Source organism: Peromyscus leucopus, chromosome 7, assembly GCF_004664715.2.
Source record: "Peromyscus leucopus breed LL Stock chromosome 7, UCI_PerLeu_2.1, whole genome shotgun sequence".
NCBI classification, from domain to species: Eukaryota; Metazoa; Chordata; class Mammalia; order Rodentia; family Cricetidae; genus Peromyscus; species Peromyscus leucopus.
Window position 1 is genome coordinate 18,878,299 of NC_051069.1, and position 7,812 is coordinate 18,886,110.

At 40.5% G+C, this 7,812-nt stretch overlaps 1 pseudogene; it reads left to right on the top strand.

Moving 5' to 3' along the window:
- The first annotated feature begins 6,140 nt into the window (after positions 1–6,140).
- On the top strand, positions 6,141–6,722 carry LOC114690368 (annotated as a pseudogene).
- Positions 6,723–7,812: the final 1,090 nt, after the last annotated feature.

The window sequence follows — 7,812 nt, forward strand, 5'->3', positions numbered from 1 at the left end:
GATCATAATATTATTATGTCGTTTCTCCTTCACTTTCCTTGCTCCAACCCCTTTCATCTATCCCTCCTTGATCGCTTTCAAATTCATGGCCTCTCTTTTCACTAATTGTTGTTACGAGCATATATGTGTAACACACAGTCCATATACCGTTCCTTGTATGCACGTGCCTTCAGAGCCAGCCATTGGTCCTGGATAACCTAGTGTGTGCTCTCCCCTGGGGAAGACTATGTCGCCCGCTCTCAGCATTCCTTAGTGGCCGTAATTCTTTGTGTAGGGTTGAGGCCACCTGGTCTTTCCCCCTTCCATTTTGGCCTGTCTGTTAAAAACTACTCATCCAAACAGAACATTTCTCACGTAAGACTTTGAAATGAAAGGAGGAGACGTGTGAGGAAGTGAGTCCACGCAGCCTGAGAAGTGGAATGGCTGTGGAACAGATGTAGCTGGAGACGAAACTGGAGAGTCTGGGAAACCGGAGAAAACCAGGAAATAACGAAAGCACTGCTCTTCCTAAACTGAGAGTCATTGCTGCAGCCCCGACAAGTGTCCTCAGTCCAAGTGCAGAGTAAAGGAGCAACATCACCTTGACTCTCATTTCTCTCAAAGGTGGCAAGGAACTCTTTAATACAGGCTGGGGATATCCAGTCTGGAAGAATTTAAAGAAGAGAGAACCTGGAGCTAGGCGTGGCCCCTGGGAGGATCATCAGGATTTCAAGGTCATCCTCAGCTACATGTCATTTCCAGACCAGCTTAGGCTACATAAGACCCCACCTCAAAAAAAGACTTAAAAAAAAAAGACCACTTTTACACTTGATGCTGTGTTTAAATGGCATCGGAAAGCAATCAGGTCTATTGAGCACTTCAAATGTGTATGTCCTTTGATCCAGACATTCTCTTCTAAGAGTCTAACGTATGGGAAACACACCTTCAGGAACACTGTACAGAAATATTGGCTGTAACATCGATCCTGGTGTATGATTGGAGGCGTGCTCAGCATCTAGGAGTAGGGGAGCTATTAGATACACTTCAGAGTACTCATGCTGCACAACTCCACAGCCTCCATCAAGGGATGACATAGGGCTGTGTGGAATGTGGCTATTATGGGTGAAAACAGCGTGCTGCAGAACATTATTCATAAATTCATATTTGGCTTATTTTTTCAGAATGAGATTAAAGTGTTTTGAACTAAATACACTTGATTTCGTAATCATCAATTACACAGTTAATTTTCATCAAAGTGGTTATGCCTGCCTGTTTGCACTATCCCGGCACTTGCGGGACCTGCTGGGACATTACTTGAACAACCTTCCTTTACACAGCCTGCTGTGTTGGATTTGATGACTTTGATGGCCTAAGATCCTCTCTTTCCATGGTTTGCTTCAATTTGGAAAAAATGGAAGTCCCACAGTGACAAAATGGTTATAACTACACTTAGTGATATTTTTATCTCCAAAAATTGCCAAGTGGCCATGTGCTAAGCTGCATCCAGCTCTAAAGGCAAATTTCAAAGAACATTAACAAGAGAAGCCAGTGCCGGTAATGTTCACAGTGCCCCAGAGACTCAGACGCTCTCCACAGTGTCCTTGTCATCAGCCTGGCTTCCAGACAGCTCCATCCCACACATCTGCCATTAGAGACCCGCCGAACAGTCTCCTCCAGTCTGTCTTGTTCACAGACTCTAAGTTCATAGGAGAGGGGACCACATCTGTCAGTCAGTCTTTGGCAAATACTAAGTGCTCAATTAATTTGTTGGGTGAATGTGTGTGAGATCATGCTTGAGGACTAGGGATTAGACTAAGAAGTGCTATTTGAGCCTGTATTCTTTTTCAATGACCTTGCTCTAATTTAAGTTAAAAAAAAAAAACAAAACTCATGGATTAAGCAACCACCATCTAAAAGCAGGACTGAGCAGCTTTGTGGCAAGCATGCTACTGCCCAATGGAAGATGTGTTTTCAGGGAAGTCACTCCTTCCACCAAGGAAACCGAGTACAAAGGCCCCAGTACCACCACCTGAGAAGTCTGACAGGGAGTGTTCCAATTACAGAGACGTTGGAGGAAGACTGCAGGGTCACAGATAAGAAAAGAAAAACCATCCAGGACATAAGAAGTAGCTCTCAGTAACCAGTTACCAAAATCGTGTTGAAAGTTGCAATTGCTTATAGATACCAGCAATAGAGGCTGCTTTTAAAAGACATTTCAAACAAGTAAAAGCAAGTTGTTTCTAAATGTTTTTAAAAGCATTTTCTACCATAATTTTCTATGTTTGTTCCTTATTTCCTTTTATATGCTATTTATCATGACTTGAGGTTGTTCTAATTATTTCTCTGCCTATGATTTTTTCTTTCTCTCTCATAGACTAAAATCCGTAGACATAGGGACCATATCTGTCAGTCACTCTCTCTGTCAAATAATTGGTACTCAGTTAATTTGTTGGGTGAATGTGTAGATGGATTAAAAGCATTATAAGGATCCACTTAAGATCTCAGACCAGCGAAGTGTGAAACAAAAATAGAATGGAAACTCATTAGAGATCAAAAAACCCTGCAGGTCATAAAAGAAATTTATGCCAGAAAGGATGGAGCATGCTGATGCCTTTTAATGGTTCCTTCAGAAAGAAAAATTGCAAATTAATACCTTAATTTGCCTGATTAAGTCAATCCCTCAAATCTATAAAATGTTATGAGCAAATATATGCATGAGTCACGGAGGTTCTCTAGCTCATAAGGTAGGTTGAGTGTACGCAAAGAGCACAGGTTGCTGGGAACATTAGTCTCACTGTGGATTCTTGCTCAGGGGAGCATGTGCAGTCCTGAGTCAAACAAACCATGCACAAACACTTAGCTGAGGTTGAAGCTCTATATCATATATGATATGAAGTATATCACATAGGAGTTGTTCATTTGGGTGGTATATGCTTTAAGCAAGTCCTCACTGGAGACACATGAGCATCGGGTGGGGTGGGATGGAGTTTGCAATTTGCTTTAGAGTAATCAGGGTCCAGGCTGGCTAGCATAACAAATAAAACAAGGCTGATGGTGAGCTGCTGGCCCCTGGAACTAAGATTGGGTATGTGGTCCTTCACTAGTGTTCCGTCTCTAATGCTGGATAGTTAAAATTTTTATAATCAAAGCTAAAAATGAAAACAAGCCAGTATGTATATATAGGTTAGGTTATCAGTACCTGAACGATGGGGTAAGTTTCTAAACTCTCCGCTCTGCTTCATCTGGGATGATAATTCTTACCTTACACATTGCTGTAAGGATTAATGAAACGCAGGTGTGAGACTTAGAACAGTGATTGGCATACAGTGAGAGCTCATGAATATTATCAGAGAGGGAGACACATAGGTAAAAGTCTGGACACATCTTAGCCAAAGCATTAGTTTAGTTGAAGGAATTATATGTGATACTAATGTTCTTTTTGTTTGACTCTATTTTCTAATACTTAAAAATGTGAATATGCACGTCTTGTATAATAGAAGTTAAGCGGAATATTGCCTCAGGCCCTTTTACAAAGTGTAGGCATCTAGCTAGTGAACATTTGGTGAACAGGAAATGAATTATTAAGGGGGGGCTAACCAGAGTTAAGGGGAGAACAGTTCACAGAGGGTGGTGTGGCCAGGGACTGAGGAGGCAAGGCTGGGCGGTGAGGGCAAACCCTCTGGGGACTGCTGGCCCTGCACAGATATCCTGTCAATTTGCTGGTTTTCTTCCCACCGCAGTATCAGTCCTTACCTGAACTCTTGACCGATGTCTTCTTGAGGCAACTACTTTTTCTGACAGTTTAACCTGCCATAGTCCAAAGGCAAACCCCAAACCCACATCTCCAGTCCCCACATCTATCTGTGCTTTCTCCTAGCTGCCTGGAGTGTGGGTTGAACTTGGCATACCCATTGTCACCTGAAGTTAGTTTATCCACAGTGGTATACATCCTTTTTCTCCCCCACAGTAAAACAGCTCTTCTCATCACTTGGCCTCCATTCTCCAGCATAAAATCCTCATGTCTCCACCTAGAAATCAGTTATATTAAGCAATATCTATGCTGTAATCTCTCAGGTGGCAGGCAAATGCGAGTTCAGTCAAAGAACATTCCAGGCAGGAAGGCTGACATGAGCATTTGACCCCGAATGCTCTTTGACTGAAATTGTATTCACCCTTCAATGCCCAATCTTTGCGACATTTTTTCCGAGGCCTCAACTTATAACCTATTGCCTTATAAAAGATAGCTATTTATTAAAAAAAATAGCTACTTGGTAGGGAAGAGACAGCTAAATGTCCTTCAGTATTTACTATCCTTTCCCCTACAATAATAGAATCTCTAAATGTCAGCCCGAGAAGTGATATCCCAGAATAAAGAATACATTTCCCAATCTCCCTTACATTGCTTGTGACTGTGTGAACAAATTCATTCAATGGGACATAGATGTCTAGGGAAGAACTTGAAGGGAGGGGTTATGAGCAGCTCTCCTCTCTGTCCATCCTGCTGATTTGAGCAGAGTTATAGCAGTAAGCCACGTAGGTTCAAGCAGATGAGAACAGCTGGCACCCAGAAGGGAAAGGATGCTATGACAAACCTGGGTGCCTTGCTCTTGTTTGTTAAGTAAAGATAACAAGATGTTTGATTTAGGCTACCCTTGTTCTGTGTCTCTGTAACACACAGCTATATCCATTTCTTAAACTATGTACTTGCCTACCTCCGATCCACACTTCATGTCTGCATAATTCTTGAAGGGGTTACGCATGAAAATAGAGTCTCTGAATGATAAGATGAAGAACATGAAGCATGTGCTATAATTCAAGATATAATATCACAAAACTGTCAAAAACCCTCAAAGCTTATCTGTGGTTCTCAATCTTCCTAATGCTGTGACCCTTTAATACAGTCCTTTGTGTTGTGGTGACCCCCAACCATAAAATTATTTTGTTGCTACTTCACAACTGTAATTTTACTACTGTTATGAATCATAATGTAGATATCTAATATGCATAACATCTGATATGTGACCCCTGTGGGGCACTGGCTTAGATTCATGAAACTGTATGATCAAAATAGGACAAATTCAAAGAAAACCACAATTATCAAATCAAAATAAGACTGATGAAAATCCAAAGATAAGATCTTGATGGCAAAAAGAAAAAAAGAAAAAAAACTTACTTATTTGCCTAGTGCTTGGAAATAGAGCAACCCCCAAAGAGATATTTCTTCAGTGAACCAACAATGGCTCATGGGAAGCTTGGTGGAGTAAGACTGCTTTGTTGCCCAGGCTGCTGGGGTAGACAGTGCTGAAGTGGGCACCAGGAGGCCCGAGTTCTAAATCCAGCCTGTCTTAATTAGCAATAAAATTAGACTACTGACTTCTCCCTCCAGGCCACTCTGACCTTGCTGCAAAATGAAGGCACCGGACTTTGCCCTCAAAGATGGCAGAGTAGTTTATTGAAGACCAACCTCACAGAGGCCTGAAAATGCTAGACAAGATTACAAAGCCATCAAAAACACTACATTAAAGGCAGTGGAAAGATTACAGGCAACTAACACCGAGGAGACCAAGTCTCAGAGAGAAGGGAGCATGCAGGTGCGCGCTGGGTGTTGTGGGTGCACACTGGGTATTGTGGGTGCGCACTGGGTATTGTGGGCACCTTGCTCCACAATATAGTTGCTGATTTGAGCAGACAGGAAGCCGAGGAAACATGCTACCAACAGTCCAGCAGCTAAACTTGGCTTTCGGCAATTTCACAGGTGCTGAGGGAAAGATAAGTGTGTGTTCTTAAGTATTTTCCTTGCCCTGGAAGCAATAAATGTGTTATTTTGTGTACAATCTAAGAAGCTAGGGATGTGTATTGGTAACCTCTGAGATAATCACTAAAAGAAAAGCAAAATAATGTATAATTAACAAGGCCCTTGGTTCCATTTTCAGTACACAAAAGTGGGCTGGATGTGAGATCTCCTTATGGGATGATGACAATGGCCTGGAACTAGACAGAGGTATTGGTCATAAACACAGAGAAGGTACCAGATGCTGTTGGGTTATTCATTTTTAAATGGTTCAATTTATGTTATATAAATTTCACTTCAATGAAGATTAAAAATATAAAAAATAATATTAGCGCTATCCAAAAGAATCAAGAAGAGAAAAGGGGAGAAAATGGCAGCGGCCATAGAACTGAGACCGCTGAAAAGTCTCTGAGACTGAGGCCGGGGAGCAAGTCCACTGCGCAGAACAAGCTACAGATTCCAGTTCTACAAACAATGGTCCATGTCTGAGGGTGCTGACTACCATGGTGACCCATCCAGTCAAGCAAAGGGATAAAGAACCCTCGATGGGGCGTGTGGGGGGGTACCACAGAAGAAGAGGCAGCAGTTAGGGTACAGGGTCTCTAGGACAGACGGACACTCCAGTAAAGACAATCCCCACACTCTACCCAGGGATCTTAACTCCTATCTTGAAGATAAAGTCTACCTCGCAGGATGCAACTTTATCTTGGCGGATAGCTACATACACTACATACAGGCTCTGTCACTTTATAGTTGGCCTGACGGTTCAAGAAAAGGAGAAATACGCAGTGTGTCTCACTGGTTTTGTCACGTTCAGCCTTACCCAGACATCAGGCAACATCTGTCTAGTGTTGTCGTCATCAAGAACAGACTGGATGCTAACTCCCACTCGAAGGCCCTGCTGTGCAGCATTAGAAGCATAGTGGGAGATCTATTTTGGACCACGCCATGACATCATTGTTTCTTTGTTAATGTTGGTAGAATTTTTAAAGTGTAATAATAATGATGATGATGATGATGATAAATAAAAGTTTTATTTGCCCCTTAGTTGAAGTTTTGCAGTTTTTTAAATGTAAAAATTCAACTGTTATCCAAACAAATCATGATCACTTTACAAATGATCTCATATTTATAGGTGAAATTTATTTTAATAAAAGTTGCAAATCAAAGGTTCAGTCTTTAGGAAAAAGTCACCCTGCCAGTGGTCCACATCTGGTTATTTACTTTTTTGTGTTTTTAAAATTCATTTTCCTCTTAGTTATTTGTGGTAGTTTATTAAGGCCTATGATAAATTATGCTGAGGATAGATGTGGTTTAAAAAAAGAAGAAGAGAAAAAGTAATACAGAACAGGTGGAATAAAATAGAAGAAAAAGTATGTGGGTAGAATTGAACTCATGTATCAGTAATTTTATTGAATTTAAATGGCCCTAATATAGCAATCGAAAAGGCAGAATTATCACAAAGTCTATGCTTATTAAAATAAGTTTCAATACCATCCACATAAAGGAGGAAAATGACATGACATATAAATAGAAACCCAAGAAAAAATGCTGGAGCTGAACCAGTGTCAGGCAAGTTAGACTCTGAGGCAAGAAGCATTTTCAGAGATAAAAGGGAAACACTATTTCAATAAAAATTCAGCACACCAGGAAACTCTAATAATTATAAATCTGACTGCACCAAAAAACACAATTCCACAAATGCAAAACAAAACTTGACAGAATAAAGAGAAATAGACCCCAGAATCATGAAAGATTTAACAAATCTCTCCAATAATTCCTAGGTGAAGCAGTAAAAAAAAAAAAACTAATTAATTAATTTAAAAAAAAACACTAAAAGTATTTAAGATTTAAACACAATGATGTATAAACTTGACTTAATTGATTTATAAACTATGGACCTAAGAGAACATTGCATTCTACAACTTTAGAATACATATTATTTACCCCCTCCTTTTCAAATCCTTCTAAAATTGGAATTCATGAAGTCATAAAACCAGTCTCAACACAGTTCAAAGGGCTGAAGTCATGCAATAAATATG